The following is a 19357-nucleotide window of genomic DNA, read 5'->3' on the forward strand; positions in this document are numbered from 1 at the left end:
ATGTATATATAGTATAACTGAATCGCTTTGCTGTACAGCAGAAATTAACAACACTGTAAATCAACTATATTTCAATTAAAAAAATACGTAGGCCAAAAAATGCATTTTAAGCATCCTTTAGTGCGGAGGTCAGAGATCTTTTTCTGTAAAAGGTGAAAGAGTAAGTATTTTCAGCCTTGGGGGCTTAATGATCTCTGTTGCAACTATTTAACTTGGCCATTGTAGTGAAAAAGCAGCCGTAGACAATATGTATACAATGGCCATGGCTATGTCCCAATAAATGCTTATTTCCAAAAACAGAAGTCAGCCAGTTTTGGCCCACAGGCCACAGTTTGCTGACCCCTGCCTCCTTTCAACTGCTGTGGCAAATGATTTGTTCAGTCATGAGAACACGCATACAGAAACAGCATTTAAGCCTACATCACCTCTTCCCCTCCTTTACCCTTAACCCCTTTAAAACTGTTAGATGTGAGTAATCAGCACTGATTAGTTTCACTTAGTGAGAATAGTCCCCTTCGGTAACAGAGGTAGAAACAGACACTTGATGTGAATTTTCCATAATAAATCATTAATCTTTGCACCTCTCTTGCTGCACCTGTTCATCGCCTAGATGCTGCTTGCTTAGATCAACGCTCCTCTCTTTCTACACCTGTACTAGCCCATCTCCTCTTTCCCTTTTATTTCTCAGCTAGCTTTTACTTATGTTACTGAAATTTCACTTGGTTTCTGAACTTTTATTTTTTCCTTTAAATCTCTGACTTTTTCCCACTTGCTAGCTGTGATTGCAACACATTTACTTACAGCATTTGCGGCTCTGGACACCATGTAAATTCTATGAGCACTTCAAATGATTAGAGGATTAGCAGTGGGTGGGCAACCTCTTAAAATTCAAGGTTATTCAAAGGTTTAACTATGTTAATACAGCCTAAAAACACTGAGAAAGAGATACAGGATGAAACAAAAACCATCTAAAGGGAAGGTAAACTCACCACATTCCTTAAGAAGAGAGTTTATTACAGCTGAAAGGAACATAACTACCAATACATCCACCACTTCCTTTTTTTTTTTTTACATCTTTATTGGAGTATAATTGCTTTACAACGGTGTGTTAGTTTCTGTTTTATAACAAAGTGAATCAGTTATACATATACATATGTTCCCATATCTCTTCCCTCCTGCCACCACTTTCTTTCTAAGAAAAAAACCAAAATCGAGAAACGTGGAGAAATTAACCAATCTGGTTATGTAATTTACTGCAAAGCTGACTCAAATTCAAGTCTGCCGACTGACCAGCAACGGGTGTTTCTACCCATGTAAGACCTAAACAGATGGTAAAAATATTTCTAAAATGTTTTGCCTTCTATAAATCTAACCTGTTGCATCATTATTCCTGGTTCTAATCCCTCAGGCAAAATGACAGGGGCTTCTTCCCTCATCTACAAATATGAGGGCCAGAGTTGCTGACATCTTTAAAGAAAGTTCAGTTTTTAAATCATCTCAAATCAAGCAACCTTCTCTTCTTCCTTGCTGACTTCCACCTGCAAAAAAATTTCGGAGCCAGCTAAATCTGTCAGTCTTTCTAACCTATGACGTGACGTGAGTTTTCCTAAAGCACAATTCTGAGAGTGCTGCTGGGCTGCCCGCTCCAGAAACACTGGAGGCTTCTCACTCTTTCCTCAGACGACAAGTATTTCCTAATCTTCAGATTTTGCTATTTTTTCCCCCTGTGTCTACTACCAAAACAAACCCAAAAAAATCTCTCTGGTCAAAACCAGAGAGATTATTCTGGTCAAAAAATTATTCTGGTCAAAACCCTTGTGTTAGTTTGCCAGGGCTGCCGTAACGCAGTGCCACAGATTGGGGGACCTAAACAGCGGTGAAGTATTCTCTCACAGTGTTCTGGAGGCTAAACGTCCGAAATCAAGCTTAGCAAATTTCTAGGAGTCTATTTGCAAGGGCTGGTTCCTTCTGAGGGCAAGGAGGGAGAGTATGTTCGAGTCTCTCCCCTAGCTCCTGGCGTTTCGCTGACAACCTTTAGCCTTCCTTGGCAACGTAAATCCAACCTTCACATGGCGTTCTCGCTGGGTCTCTGTGTCCAAATTTTCCCTTTTTATAAGGACACAAATCAGATTACGACCCACCTTAATGACCTCATCTTAACTCGGCTACTTCTGCAAAAACCCTGTTTCCAAACGTCACGTTGTGAAGTACCGGGAGTTAGGACTTCAAGACATGAATTTGGGGGTAGGGGGCACAGTTAAACTCCTAACCACCCGATGTGTGTTTCCAGACCTATTCAAAAGCAATCTCTCTCATTAAACATTCCCCTGACTCCAGGCTCAGGGGGTATTTTCCCCTGCTGAGTCCCTCAGTGACAATTCCCTCTCCCTACTTCATGACAAGATTCTTGAAATCAAGGATTTTATTCTTCTTAGTCTGCTATTTTATCCCCAAAGTCTACCATGCTGTGTAACATGTCGTAGACCTCCCCAAAATGCTTGCTGAATTGAAAAGGTTTCTCCCCTTACGGGGGGGGTCAGGGATTTTTCTGCACTTGGGAGCCAGGCAAGGACTCTCCAACTTCCAGTCACATTTACACCATCGTACTGAGAGACAGCATACTACTGTGGTTAAGAGGTTGGACTAGGCTCAAATATCGCTTTTGTCACTTATGTATGTAACCTGATGTTTCGTAATTTCTCACAAATTTCTCTCAAATGTCATTTATAAAGCATGACCTATAGTCCATACCTTGAAGAATTTGACTGAAAGTTGATTAAGATAACAGGCACAACATTCTCAACAATGGTAGCTAATAGTACTATGGTACAGGATGGCTACAAGCTTAAAGTGCTGACATGATTCTGCAAGACTTGCTAGAAGTTCTGTGGGTTTTTTCCCAAAACACTTAAGAAGTTTTATTTATAACAATAAAATACAGAAACACCATCTTCTCATTTTTAAGTAAAATTAACAGCATCTTCCACAACTTTCCTAGTACTCCACCATTCTTATCACTATTAAAAAACAAAACCAAGTTCCAAATCCAAAATAATTAATGAACCTGCTGATAAATTTTTTCCTCATGGTTCTAGCCTCCACTCCACTTATTTTGTAAATTTTACGTTTGCACCTCTTCAAGAATGAGTAGCAATTTTTATTTGATTAATATCTGTGAGAACTGGACTTAACTTTCTTCATATTAGTTAAAAAACAAAACAAGGGCTTCCCTGGTGGTGCAGTGGTTAAGAATCCGCCTGCCAATGCAGGGGACACGGATTCTAGCTCTGGTCCGGGAAGATCCCACGTGCCGCAGAGCAACTAAGCGCATGCACCACAACTACTGAAGCCCGCGTGCCTAGAGCCCGTGCTCCGCAACAAGAGAAGCCACCCAGTGAGAAGCCCGGGCACTGGAACGAAGAGTAGCCCCCACTTGCAGCAACTAGAGAAAGCCCGCGCGCAGCAACTAAGACCCAGTACAGCCAAAAATAAATAAATTCATTAAAACAAAACCACACACACCCTAATCAAACTCAGAGAAAATACACATTTGTTCATTAAAGCTCACCTGCTTTAGATAATTTTTCTCTTCACACATCAGCATAGTAAGCCAATGTTTGATCCATGCTGCAGAAGCTGTACAAAATGACAAGACCTGTTAATTCCCTAGAGAAAGCTTAAGGCAAAGGCAAAAGCCTCACTCTACAGAAGAAAAACGAAGCAGAGGCATGGGGACTACGAAGATGGCTCAGATGGGGAGGCAGCACAAGGATGAAGACAATTTTTATTTTTATTTATTTATTTAGGTTGCGTTGGGTCTTTGTTGCCACACGGGGGCTTTTCTCTAGCTGCCGCGAGCGGGGCTACTTTTCGTTGCTGTGCACGGGCTTCTCATTGGGTGGCTTTTTTTTTTTCCCCCCCCCCCGGTACGCGGGCCTCTCACTGTTGTGGCCTCCCCTGTTGCGGAGCACAGGCTCCGAACGCGCAGGCTCAGCGGCCATGGCTCACGGGCCCAGCCGCTCTGCGGCATGTGGGATCTTCCCGGACCGGGGCACGAACCCGTGTGCCCTGCATCGGCAGGCGTACTCTTAACCACTGCGCCACCAGGGAAGCCCTGGGTGGCTTCTCTTGTTGCAGAGCACGGGCTCTAGGGACGTGGGCTTCTGTTGTTGTGGTGCACGGGCTCCATTGTGGCTCACGGGTTCTAGAGCGCAGGCTCAGTAGTTGTGGCGCACGTGCTTAGTTGCTCCGCGGCATGTGGGATCTCCCCAGACCAGGGCTCGAACCCGTGTCCCCTGCATTGGCAGGCGGATTCTTAACCACTGCGCCACCCAGGGAAGCCCCGGATGAAGACAATTTTTGTACAAACATATGCAAGATAAAGTGTAAAAAGGAGCATTGAACATCCGGTTTCCTGCAGAAATAATGATCATGTCAGATAAAATGACTCCTGAAACAAGTTCTGCTTGGATCTTAATTAACAGAATCTTGTTAGTTCTCTCCTACATATACCCGTGGTATCAGAGCCTTGTTTCAGAGCTCTTCTTTCCTCCTGTTCACTGTACAGACCTGGATCCCAGGCCTGCCCAACAATCCCTGTAGAAGACAGTGGTAGTGTGTTTGGGTCCTTCTTTGAAAAGCAGTCACCTCTCCTTCACCTGAACACTGGGACTAACTCCAAATTCCAGGCAGTCACTTCATGTTTTTGAGTTGTAGCAGAACAAACTTTTTAGCATGGAGCTTTCTTTAAGGCTACAAACTTTACAAGTTGGTCCCATTAACAATGACCTACAGGCAGGAGTTCTTTAAACGGCATGAATCAAACACTTAAGATATGCTAGAAGTTTTTAAAGAATTTAGTATGGCTATAGATCACAGAGAGGCCTCCATACACACATAGAAAAACCTTGTGAGCCAGATCATGGAGAGGTTTAAAAAAAAAAAAGGGATACTTTGTATGACATTAAGGAAACAGTAGTCACTACTGCTCAAGATGAGACAGCGACTGTACAAAGTAAGCTCCAGAGCCTACCTTTGACTTTTTAGTCCTGCCACACAATTACCTAGAGGAGCTGTTTTCAAATATCAAGGGCAATACACACAGAGTTATCATCATCACTCACTCTTCAAAGCAGTGACCTTTACTTTGGGCTAGTTCCTTTGGCAAGGAAGTTTGGCATGAAACTACTAAAGTAACAAACAGCAAAACTCTGTTCTTGCAACTCAGCTCTCTTAATGGCAATGTAACAAAACACCTAGCTTCGGGCTCCAGAGGTAAAACTTCTTAAGATAACCCACCTGAGACTCCCAGGAAGCATATTTATCAAAACTAGTTAAAGTCACCTTCTGAGTAACTGCTGTGGAGGTGTTTCAGCACAGCAGACAGGCACATTTTCTGTGGGTTGAGCCATTGATCACTCAGTTCTAGTAACAGGTGCGTCTTGATTCTGGGGCCTTGAAACATGACAGCCTGTAGAAAGACTATTAAAATCGCTTTGCTAACAAAGAAAAATCAATTGTTCTCCACAAGGAGGTGCCCTCAGGCACAATCAATATACAATAGCACAAGGCTGGGCTGTAAAGCCTGGGAACAAACAGATTGAAGCTTTTGATTAGGTAAAAGTAAAAAGAGTAGCCATTTTTCATCTCTCTGATGGACTAAGAGAGATAAACATGTACTTTGGTGCAAGTTGCATTTGGTTTTCCTTCAGCAGATCAACATGCTAAAGGACAGTTTTTTTCCTTGGAGTGTAATCCTTTCTAAAGTATCATTTTACCTGTGTTCAGTTCAAAGTATGTGGGAGAGAGCCAGACTTGATAAGGGACCTACTTATGAGACTAGTCGAAGAATCAAAATGGAGAGACACATGGGAGCCGTGACACCATCAATTGTTAAGTGCTCTGGTTGAAAAGTATACCGTATTGTGATTTCTCTGCTAAATTTAAGAGATATATGAGTGAAGATGTGGGTGAGGTCAGTACTTTTTGTGCATTTTTCTACCAACAAATCAATAATCATCTGTCATTTACAGACATATGTTTCAAGAGTAGAAAAGTGGCATTTTCATGGCATTTACAACCTCGTATTTTCATAAAGCTTTACCTGTGTGCCAATAGTCTTTGAAGCAGGTACAAAATTCAAAATAAAGCTCAATTCAGGCTGTTCAGATGTGTAAAAGGCACACTCTCAGTAACAAAACTTTATGCTGAGAACATGAAATGCTTTTTTACTCAAAGGAATGTTATAGTTGAATAGTGCAGACAAAACCCATTGAACAATTGTCAGTAACTTTTCAAACTTAGCTAGAATGTGTAAACATTAACAAATTTGAAATTCAATGTCAAAAAATATTAAATGGTCTTGATTTTATACTATCAGCAACATACATAATTCAGTTTTTCATGGAAAATTAACTATATGAATTGATTGAGCATAAAACACAAAGATACTTTGTAATTTACATGGTATTGGGAAGTAAACATAAATTAGGAGGTAATTTTTATTCAACGTAGATCAGCTAGTAAGTATCATTCAGTAAAACTTCCAGCCTCATGAGTTTGAGTTTAACCAGATTAATCTCTGGTTAATCTTGTCAGGTAGATTGCCCGACAGAATGCAATGTGGTTCGCAGTCTATGTATCCAAAATAAAGATCTGGAAGTTTGACAGTTAGTGTTAGGAACTGAGGCCAAAATTCTAAGACAGAAGAGTGCTGTAGAGTCAAAAACCAGGAGAGGTCTATGAGATTGTTTGCTCTAACAGCCGCCTACATACTACTGCCAACTTTTCAACTGAAATGAATTAGACATAGCTGTAAGTTATCCCCGATCTGCATCTCCAGAAAAGGGCTATGTTCATCTCTGATCAGACACCATCATTGTCCATATGTTTTGCTCAGTAAATTCTAAAGGGAGTTTATCAGGCAGATGAAACTGATAAAAGAGGGAAGCATAAAAGTGAAGAAAAAGTATTTGAAAGAGCAATGTATTTGGAAATCCATAAGCAAACTTAAATAGTTATTGACAGTATAAAAGAAATACAATGTTTTAAGTTTAAAACATATACTGTTCTAAGGTCATTGTATTGTCTGGAAAATAGTAAAGGTATTCATTTATATTTGACTTTAGTCAGTCAAAAACGTGTGTTGTAATCTCTAGGGCGGATGTTAATATGTCAAGGAATGTTGTAACAGTAAAAATAGTACAAGAATGTATAACTAACAAGCTAATGGGTATGGAATTTAACAATTAAATACAAACAAAAGAAGACTTAGAAAGAGAAAACAAGGTACATAGGACAGATAGAAGAAACAGAAAACAAATAAGATGGTAGATTTAAACACCAATATATAAGTAAAAACATTAAATGTAAATGAACTAAAATTACAAGATGAAGATTTAAATACTTGAAAACAACTAACCTCAAATAAATTCTGCTTGTAAGAGATACTTTCAATTTTAAAATTCAGAAAAGTTAAAAATAAAAGAATGATAAAAGAATTATAGAGCAACATAAAAGGAAGTTTTTAAAACTACACTAATATTAAACAAAGCAGGCTCTAAGGAAAGAGACATTATTACAGATCAAAGATACATTTCACAATGATAAAAGGGTAAAACCACTATAAAACTAGAATAATTCTAAATATGTACACACATATTAGCATAGCCTTGAAATAGTGAAAAAATTCACAGTTCTACACGAAGACACAGTCAATTTCACAGTTATATTGAAAGACTTTAAAACAACTCTCTCAGTGACTGATAGGACAAGCAGATAAATCAGTAAGGATAAAAGACTTGAACAACGTAATTAACCAATTTGACATAATTGACAAATGTAGAATATCCAAACCAACAACTACATACTATAAACTAATTTAAGCTAAAACTAAAGGGAATCTGTTGATTTATTATAATTTATTATAACTAGGAAGTCTGTGCTTGGATCTTCAGGTTTCAGGCATCACTGAACCAGGGACTGAAAATACATTATGGATGTTTCTGCATTTTTTTTCCTAGCTCAGTTCTGCTTAATTTTACATGTTTGATCTCATTATTTCCTGCTGCAAATAAGCTGTCTTTTTGAGACCTAGTAATATTGACCCAAGCAATTCTAAATCTGTATTATTCTAGCATTGAAATTCCAAAGGCAAGAGACAGTCATCCATAGTACTACTTGCTAAAAAACTATGGGGAGTACACTGATTGACCTCGATTTGGTCTCGTGCTAATCCCTGAATTAAACATTGAGGGCTGGAAGATGGGTAAAGTATCAAATTCTGTAGCAGCCCCATTAAAATTCCATGGAGCAGAAGAGGAGTTTGCCAATTAAACATGTTTCATGTGACTGGATAACAAGTTCTAAACTTCCATCTTCCAGTACTGTGACCTCAAAGACGGTCTTTGATGCTGGATCATAATAGAAAAGTTATAAGAAAAGTTATGATTGGTCCATTTTGGGTTACAAATTCATCCTTGAATATCTAAAGCCATCCTTTAATAACTTCAGGGAATAGAGAGTATTCTTATTTTCTCCTCTTTCAACTTTCTATTTGGAAATAACTTCAAATTTCCATAAAGGTTACAGTAACATTATAATTAACTCCTTTATTTCCTTCACCCAAATTTACTAACTGTTAACATTTGGTCACATTTTAAAATTTATCACAGTGTTCATAATGTGTGTGTGCAGCTTATGTTTCTAAGCCATCTCAAAGTATGCTGCAAACATCATGGCCTTCACCCTTCTCAGCACTCATGTTCTAAGTACAAGGACATTCTTTTATACATTATAGCACAATTATCAAAATCAGGAAATTTAATGTCAATAAAATTCTATTATATAATATATAGCCCATATTCAAATTTGATCAGTCATCTCAATATATTTAACCACTTTCCAGTGTTGGATATTTAGGTTCCTCTTTTCTATCCAAACTACTTTTGATCCTATACTTTCTGAACCCCTGTATACCATGGTAGATCATCTACCTTCTGTGTCTCCTTTGTCTTGTTGCCTTCTGCTATTTTCTTCTCTCATTCCTTCTCTGTGTTGCGTCTTTTGAGATCCATACATACAGCTGGTGTTTCCTTCTGTCTCCTGTTATATATAGCTACACCACTGTGTTTATCCCCTTTTGATGTCAACAGCTATGCTTAGGTCTGCATGTCCTTTGGGATTCTATGGTTCTATGGCCATAAGATATTATTCACTACAAGAAAATTTTTTTTTTCCTCAGAAAGAAAAAGGAGACAATGTTCCTAGGTCTTTACCAATGTTCCTCCTAAGCCCAGAGTATATTTACATCTCCCTGTAGCTAATCAATTACCCTAATATTCAATAAACTACCCTGAACTTCCAGTCACGTATCTTAACTGAAAAAATTTCATTGATTTGTTTTTGCATGGTTACCTTTTATTCAGGAATATGGCTTTATTATTTTCTCAAAAATGACCTTTGCTGGTTGATTAAAACTTCAGCAAAAGTTAAAATAATGCGACAATAGCATATCCTGTGATCCAGTGATTTCACTCCTAAGAAATTTAACAACAACAACAAAACTCTAAGATAAAAATACGAAGATAAATCTATCTAAAATTTGTAACAATACAGAAAACCCCTAGAAGCAACTAAGTGTCCAAATTTGAAAACTGGTTAAATAAATTGTAGAACACCTGTACGTAACTTTAAAAAGTCACAGTGTACAGTTATACTCAAGAACACAGAAAGTCATCCAGGTCAATAAATCAGGTTAGAAACTGATTATTCTAGAATTATTCCCAGATTTAGTAGCAAAAGTTGAGATGAGACAGAATTCTTACTCTGGAGACAAAAGGAAAACAGAGCCAGAAGCAAAAACTAAAAATGTTCTTGAGGGAAACCAGACAAAATACATGAAACCCAAAAGAGTTTTCCGGGCCAAAATCAGTCTTAATACAGTGTCTTCCATATCTATTAATACCCACCAGTAACACTGTACATTTATAAGAATAGCTCCCTCAAGACCACTTGACTGTCAGATTCAGAGGATGCCCATACTCAGCCTCTGTACCTATCACGGAAGGACTCGATCCAGTACCTTACAGAGCTCAGCGGGAGAGCCAGACTCTCTTAGCAGTGTGTACAGTTTGTATTCCTCTTCTCTAACCCATCACTCTCTTAAGCATGTTAGCCCTCCGGCCTAAGTATAGTGGCGAAACAAAAAATATCAATATAACACAACTATTCCTTTCCCTTCCTCCAACCCGTAGGCAAGGTTGGGATATTTCTTATGGCAGAACCAAAATGACTGGGTTCTCCTGAAGCAGGAAACAGTGGACACATTATAGGCTCTGCAAGTCAGGTCTGACACACCCAGTCAACACAGTCCAGGATAATTTTGCACATGATCTTTATGGCTTTTACCTTCTGCTTCTACAGGACAGACACAGAGGATAGTGCCCTACTGTGCCACATACAGGGGTAAAGATCAGCTCTAGACTTCCCAACTCATTAATATCCCTGGTCATCTTCATGTCTGTGCACATAAGATATTTGGAATTCCATTGCCCCACTGTCCCTGCTGTGTTTATCAAATTAGCAATAGGACACAATTATTCAATGTTTGCTTACTATTTTATTAAAATATGTGTCACACAAGGTCAAATTTAAGCAACTTATTATTTCAATTAGTTATGAGACACTAATACAAAATACAGATAGCATAAGCAAGGAGATACAGTTGGAGGGTGAGCTGTAGAAGACTTTCCAGAGTAAATGCTTATAGGGTCAGGTGTGGGACCAGTGCAGGGAAACAAAGGGCCTGTAAGAGGATAATTGTTGGGTTCGGTTTGGGACACGATACATTTGAGAGTCTTATGGAATACCCAGATGTCCAGCAGGAAATCTGAAATTGGGATTTGGAGCTGGGGTTACGAATTAGATTTTTAGAATACGTCAAAATAAGTGGTGATAGGAACCGTAGGCTTCAAAGAGATAATCCGGGGAGAATCCATAAAGCGAGACTAGAAAAAGGCCAAAGATGGCCAGCAGAGCAAGAAGAACACACACAAGGGACTGACAAGAGTGACTAAAAAGGCAGGACAGAGCAATAGCCGGAAGTCTCTTCAAGACAGAGAAAGCGGCCAAGTGTTACTAAAAGATTTTATTTGTCTCTAAGTCCCCCACAAATTAACTCAGAACTCCAATTTCTCTAAGTATTTTCATTATAACCCACCCTCTCTGTGCACAGGAGAAACTGCCCCTTCTGATCAGAAGCATCTAGTGCTCGATAAGAAGGTTGCTTCCAGTTTTCCTTGGTGTAGTCTACCTATGTGTGTGACTCTGGCTGTACTCAGCTTTTAGGTCCTGTTAAGATCCTTCCTGATGCACTGGCTCCTGCTCACCTTGATGATGGGCCTTGGCCAGATACTCCTTTTGCTTTGTTCCATTTCTTGTCCAGCCCCCATCCACTCCCGTTCATGCTGCGATGCTACGAGACCGGAGTCTACCTCTTATCTGGTTTCTATTGACATCAAAAGTTTTCAGCTACCCTGTTTCTCAGTGCCAATTATTCTAACAGGCCCTAAGTGATGGATGCCTGAACTATATAGGGCTATTTTTGCTCTTTTAACTTTCTGATTTCAATCTTTCGCTCGTTAGGACCTATAACAGGAAGCATGGTAACAGAAGCCAGGTTGATTCACTAGCCTAAATACATATAAATGTGTGTGTTCAAAGACACTCTACTCAATAATGCTTTAAAGGCCATCTTCCTCAAGCTGGAAGCCCCAAAACCTCAACCCTGGAATTCTTTTTTTATTAGGATGAGTTGATGGATCATGATAGGTAGAGAATAAAGACATGCATCCCAACTCCTATCTTCAGGTTCACACAGTATTCTGCAATGAAGGCCAACACTGAATAACTGTTCAAACAGACCTGCTCCTTCAGTCTCTCCTATAACTTATAAATGAGCCACAATGTTACTACTGAGCTGCAATTTGGGGCCGAATTTCAAAGACCCTCCAACCAACTTGTTTCAGCTGTGGGTATTATGCTGACCTCCAGCTTGTCTCCACTCCATAGCCCCCAATATACCCTTTACACATCTACAAAAGAACATTTTCTTTAAACAAAAATATCACTCTTCATACTTACGCTTAATAGACTTTGATGGCTCACCTTGGCCAAAAGCTGAGTTTCTAGAACTTGCTTTATATTAAGAATCAGTTGAGCCATTTTATTTTATGCATTAAATTACATACAGTAAAATTGAATTTTTTTCCTACTGGTTTGCAATCCTATGCCTGCATGTTGTGGTAGGCAGAATAGTGGATCCACATATTTACAGGCCGCACGAACCCCTTATCTTTTTTTTTCTGGTTTTAGTTTTTTGTTTTAGTTTTTTTTCAATTTTTATTGGCGTATAGTTGCTTTACAATATTGTTAGTTTCTACTGTACAGCATAGTGAATCGGCTATACATATACACATATCCCCTCTTTTTTGGATTTCCTTCCCATTTAGGTCACCACAGAGCACTGAGTAGAGTTCCCTGTGCTATACAGTAGGTTCTCATTAGTTATCTACTTTATACATAGTATCAATAGTGTACATGTCAATCCCAATCTCCCAGTTCATCCGACCCCCCCTTCGCCCCTGGTATCTACACGTTTGTTCTCTATGTCTGTGTCTCTGTTTCTGTTTGAACCCCTTATCTTTCCACAGAAGAATTTCAAGCCCTAGTTTCAGCCTCTCCCAATAACCTCAACCCCAGGCATACTTCCTCACGTCCTGTATCCCACATAAGTGAGGTTGGTGGATCACTTATAGTAGAATCACATGGGATTAGGATTCCTGGGCCTTATCCCAGGCCTCCTGAACCTGAAACTCAGGAATCTTTATTTTAAAACAAAACCCCAAGTGATTCCAATGTTAAAGAACCCAGCTGGGTCGGTTGTTGATCTGCTGGAGAGCAGATCAAAGCATGGAGCGGTGGTGGTGATGATATTCGTAAGGGTTGTGCGTGCATTAGAATCACCTTGGAAGTTTTATCAGAATGAGCATGTCTCCTGCTTTTTTCTGTTGCTCCATGGGGAGTTGGGGGATGGGGATGCATAGCTTAAGAAAGGTTCCCAGAAGATTCTGACAATCCCAGATTTTCTCTCTCTCTCTCCTCACTTGCCAGTCTCTATTATCTACCTGAAATTATCCACCAAATTTACGTGCTTGGGCCCTACATCATTTCATTTATAAAGACGTCTCCACATCCACATTCAAGCAAGATTAACTGCTCGCATAACTGTACTCAGATACTTATTAGATATCTGTAATATAACATTTCACACACTGAATTACAGACAATGATCTCTGTGTCTTTCTTGCCTCCGACACTGACTTCCTCAAGAGAAGCTGTCTTCTTTATTTTTCTCATTTTTAGAGCTTATTCAATAAATATGTTGAAGTAATTAAGAATTACTTGTTTTATAAACACAACAATACACATATCACAGTAACAGGAGTAAGGAAGTCAGTGAGACAAGTTCTGGTGTGGTAATTTTGACCCTCTCATCTCTAGAAAACTCTGCATGGCCAGATGCAAAGCAGTTCTGTTCCATGTTTCCCTAACATTTTTACTATGAATATCAGTGTAGCAACCATCATCTTGTTTAAAGGTGTCATTTCCACTATGGGAAATTTTATGATGAATTCCAACGTTATTTTCCTTGAAATTCAAAAAGAATATTAAGAGCCAAAGATGGTTTGTTGACTCATATTAAATGCCCCTCCCAGCAGAAAAGTTGTATATCCCCATTCTCTGGAACTCAAGCACGGGCAAGTGACACCCTTCGGCCAATAAGTATGAACCGAAGTGCTAGTGTAACTTCAGAGCAGAAGCTGGTTACCATGTTCTTTTTCCCTGGGCCATAACAACCATCAGTGTTCTGCCTTAAGACTGCACTATCAAAACAAAGTGTGAGACAGGACTGCAGCTGACCTATGGTGGATATGTAGACAGAAAAATAAACTTTGTTTCTGTAAGCCACTTAGCACAAGCTAATATATCCTGACTGATACAAGGTTCTTGTGACACCGACCCTTGAATTCCCCAAGCAGGTATGACAATAAACCTAAATATGGAAACCTTAATTAATGAGTTTGCTATGGTGAGTGTGCTTGAAACTTTTTTGAACTTTTCTGGGATAGAGGGTGACATTAGGGGAACTTAGAAATGTGTGTGTGTGTGTGTGTAAGGGTTTGACTGTTATCGTCCTGGAGGACCTACTGGCATGTAGTGTCTGGGGGTTGCAGATGCCATACATGCTATAATGCACGGGAGTCCTGCTCAAGAATTATCTGGCCCAAATGCCCACTGTTCTGGTTGAGAAACAGGGTAGCACACAAACCACTTAAAAACATGGTTAATCATACCAAAAGAGAGAAAGAGGTAGAGAGAGAGAGAGAGAGAGAGAGAAAGAAAGGGGGGGGGAGAGAGAAAGAGAAAGAGAGAGAGAGGAGAGAAGGGAGGGAGGGAGGGAAGGAGGGAGAAAAAAGAAAAGAAGGAAGGAAAGAAAGAGAAAGAGGGAAGGAGGGACAGGGTGGAAGGGAGAAAGAAAGAAAGAAAGAAAGAAAAGGAAGGAAGGAAGGGAAAAAGAAAGAAGGAGAAAAAGAAGGAAAGAAAAAGAGGGGGAGGGAGGGAGAGAGAAAGGGAGAAAGAAAGGAAGGGAGGGAGGGAGGAAGGAAGGAAGGAAGGAAAGAAGGAAAGATGGGAGAAAGGGAGATAGGGAGAAGAAGGGAATGGGGGGAGGGAGGGAGGAAGGAAGGGAGAAAGGAAGGAAGGAAAGAACATGCAGATCCAATAGTTATGGTCATAATGGATATATGAAAAATGTGTATTGGAATTTGAATTTTTATTCAAATAAGTTATTGAATCTCTCAGTTTGTCAAGAAAATTCTTAAGTTCTTGGCAAACCCTTGTTCAGAAAGCCATTGCGTTTCTCTACGGTAATCAAAACAGTGTGGTATTGGCACAAAAACAGACATATGGATCTACGTAAAAGAACAGAGAGTCCAGAAATACACCCACACACCTACGGTCAATTAATCTTCGACAAAAGAGACAAGAATATACAATGGAGGAAAAACAGTGTCTTCAGCAAGTTGTGTTGAGAAATTTGGACAGCCGCATGTAAATAAATAAAGTTAGAACACTCCCTCTCACCATACACAAAAATTAACTCAAAATGGCTTAAAGACTTATAAGATATGACACCATAATAAGATATGACACCATATAACTCCTAGAAGACAACACAGACAAAACATACTCTGACATAAATCATACCAATGTTTTCTTAGGTCAGTCTCCCAAGGCAATAGAAATAAAAAATAATGTTTTTAGCACCTTTATTGGAATATAATTGTTTTACAATGTTGTGTTTCTGCTGTATAGTAAAGTGAATCACCTACACGTATACATATATCCCCATATCCCTTCCCTCTTGTGTCTCCCTCCCACCCTCCCTATCCCACCCCTCTCGGTGGTCACAAAGCACCGAGCTGATCTCCCTGTGCTATGCAGCTGCTTCCCACGATTTTATATTTGGTAGTGTATATATGTCCATGCCACTCTTTCACTTTGTCCCAGCTTACCCTACCCCCTCCCCGTGTCCTCAAGTCCATTCTCTACGTCTGCATCTTTATTCCTGTCCTGCCCCTAGGTTCTTCAGAACCACTTATTTTTTTAGATTCCATATATATGTATTAGCATATGATATTTATTTTTCTCTTTCTGACTTACTTCACTCTGTATGACAGACTCTAGGTCCATCCACCTCACTACAAATAACTCAATTTCGTTTCTTTTTATGGCTGACTAATATTCCATTGTATATATGTGCCACATCTTCTTTATCCATTCATCTGTCAATGGACACTTAGGTTGCTTCCATGTCCTGGCTACTGTAAACAGAGCTGCAATGAACACTGTGGTACATGACTCTTTTCGAATTATGGTTTTCTTAGGGTATATGCCCAGTAGTGGGATTGCTGGATCGTATGGTAGTTCTATTTTTAGTTTTTTTAAGGAACCTCCATACTGTTCTCCATAGTGGCTATATCAATTTGCATTCCCACCAACAGTGCAAGAGGGTTCCCTTTTCTCCACACCCTCTCCAGCATTTATTGTTTGTAGATTTTTTGGTGATGGCCATTCTGACCAGTGTGAGGTGATACCTCATTGTAGTTTTGATTTGCAAGAAATAAAAATTAAACAAATGGGACCTAACCAAACTTACAAGCTTTTGCACAGCAAAGGAAACCATACACAAAATGAAAAGACAACCTACAAAATGGGAAAAATATTAGCAAATGATGAGACTGACAAGGGCTTAATTTTCAAAATGTACAAACAACTCATACAACTCAACAAAAAAACAAACAACCCAATCGAAAAATGGGCAGAAGATCTAAACAGACATTTCTCCAAAGAAATACAAATGGACAATAGGCACATGAAAAAACGGTCAACATCACTAATTATTAGAGAAATGCAAATCAAAACTACGATGAGGTATCACCTCACACTGGTCAGAATGGCCATCATTAAAAAGTCTACAAACAATAAATGCTGGAGAGAGTGTGGAGAAAAGGGAACCCTCCTGCACTGTTGGTGGAAATGTAAATTGATACAGCCACTATGGAGAACAGTATGGAGGTTCCTTAGAAAACTAAAAATAGAGCTACCATGTGACCCAGCAATCCCACTCTTGCGCATACATCCAGACAAAACTCTAATCCAAAAAGATACATGAACCCCTGTGTTCATAGCAGCACTATTCACAATAGCCAAGACATGGAAACAAACTAAATGTCAATCAGCAGATGAATGGATAAAGATGTGGTACATATATATAATGGAATACTACTCAGCTATAAAAAAAGAAGGAAATAATGCCATTTGTAGCAACATGGGTGCAACTAGAGATTATTATACTAAGGGAAGTAAGTCAGAAGGACAAATACCATATGATATCACTTATATGTGGAATCTAAACTATGACACAAATGAACCTATCTGTGAAACAGAAACAAAATCAAGGACATAAAGAACAGACTTGTGATTGCCAAGGGGGAGGGGGTTGGGGAAGGGATGGAGTGGGAGGTTGGGATCAGCAGATGTAAACTATTATATACTGAATGGATAAACAACAAGGTCCTACTATATAGCACAGAAAACAATATTCAGTATCCTATGATAAACCGTAATGAAAAAACAATGTATGTATATTTATATATGTATAACTGAATCACTCTGCTATACAGCAGAAATTAACACTGTAAATCAACTATACTTCAATTAAAAAATTTGATAACCAAAAAGAAATCCATTGCATTTCTAACTTTTTGGCATATTCAAGTCAATTAATCAAAGGGTGAAACTTGAAGACTTTCTCAGATATATAGTGTCTCCCCTTCTCAAGATTTTAATTTTTTATTAATGTGGTTGTAAATTTATTCTTTTTTTCAACTGTTTTACTGCCTTTTAGAAAATACTGATTCTCTTTTGCTACTCACCTTAACAGATATTATTATACATCTGCAGATTAACTGTGTAATTCCTTTTCCTTTTAACAATACTATACACATTTTGATCTTTCATTGTGAGACTACCCTGCCACTTCATAATCATTTTTTGTTGCTATGCTCTGATTTCCCTCTGTACCTTTTTGTTATTCTGGAAAAGGATGTTTCCAAAGGGAATAAGCTCAGTCTTCCGGAAGGGACTTTAGCATTATATTAGAAACTGATGAATCTTTTTCAAACTCATCTAATAGATCAAACATTCTGCTACATCTCTTGGGTGATATCTGACATTGTAAACTCACGTGCAACTTGCTGTTTCCTGTCGCCTCCGGCATTTCTGCTGAATGTTTTTCTCCTTTCCAAGCGACTCTTGCACTTTGCATTTGACATACACATCTCTCAGCTGTGCCACAACACCAGCTTTAATTTTACTGGTCTCATTGCTTTTAGCAGCACCTCCCAATTTAGCTATCAACTGCGAATTTCATTGGAATGCTTCTACTGCTTCCTATTTACTTAATTAGGTATCCTTTTAACTTGCACCTTGAGGGCGGTAGCTAAGTCCACACACAGGTGGTGGGATTTAAGTCTCCTGAACGCTAAAAAGTCGGGCAACCAAGAGAGCTTGTGTTATCTTCTTCATTGATCTTTAGTATAAGACCAGCCAGACTTATACTAAAGTACACTATGACTTACCCTACGTAAGAATATGGATGATGTCAAAAACTGGCTCATCCCGGGCTTCCCTGCTGGCGCAGTGGTTGGGAGTCCACCTGCTGATGCAGGGGACGCGGGTTCCAGCCTCAGTCCAGGAAAATTCCACATGCCGCGGAGCGGCTGGGCCCGTGAGCCATGGCTAGGGAGCCTGTGCGTCTGGAGCCTGTGCTCCGCATCGGGGGAGGCCACAACAGTGAGAAGCCCGCGTACCGCAAAAAAAAAAAAAAAAAAACTGGCTCATCTTGAGACACAGAAAAGGGATCAAATAATAGCATCACAACAAAATCTTGGAGCATTAAGTGAATTAAATGATCCAGTGATATAAATAACTATTTTTAAAGGCATCAAAAACGTTTGAAGCTATTTTCTCCTTCCCCCAAATCTGGATTGACTGTACGTACGGCCTGAAATCATGGGGTGCATTCTGAATCCTTTATTCTATTTCTTTTTATCAAGCCTGAGAAAGCTGTATGAATGTTAATATGGACTGAATAAATCCTGTGATCGCTGTAGTACCTATAATGATGTGTCCCCAGGCTGCCATATCATGGTTGATTATGACTTCTTTTTCTTTGCAATCCTTCATTGAATTTCTATTCCTTACCTCAGTGTTAATATTCCTGACTCTTTGAATTCATTTCAGAGTTCATGAGACGCTGTATCAAATGTTTTGCTAAAATCCAAATGTATTACATCTCCCACTTTGCATTCATCCACTAATCTTGTAATTCAATAAAAAAAGCAATCAGGTTTGTTTGGCATGATTTGCTCTGTGTAAACCCAGGCTGCTTGTTGCTCAATGGTGCTTAAATTATAAGTAGTGCTCAACGCAAATTTCCTCATCTAACTTCTCATTTTAGCCTAGAAAAGTTTACAGTGTTTTTGTTCATAGATTTTTTTCTCCTAGCACAGAGCAAGTTTCTAGGTCTTAAAAACCAGAGAACAGAAACAACATACTAATTTTTTTAGGGTACCACTTTTTCTTCTTTTTTTTTTTTTTTTGCCTGCACCTTGCAGCATGTGGGATGTTAAGTTCCCCGACCAGGGACCAAACCTGCACCCCCTGCATTGGA

This window comes from Orcinus orca, chromosome 9 (assembly GCF_937001465.1).
Source record: "Orcinus orca chromosome 9, mOrcOrc1.1, whole genome shotgun sequence".
In the NCBI taxonomy this organism is placed as follows: domain Eukaryota; kingdom Metazoa; phylum Chordata; class Mammalia; order Artiodactyla; family Delphinidae; genus Orcinus; species Orcinus orca.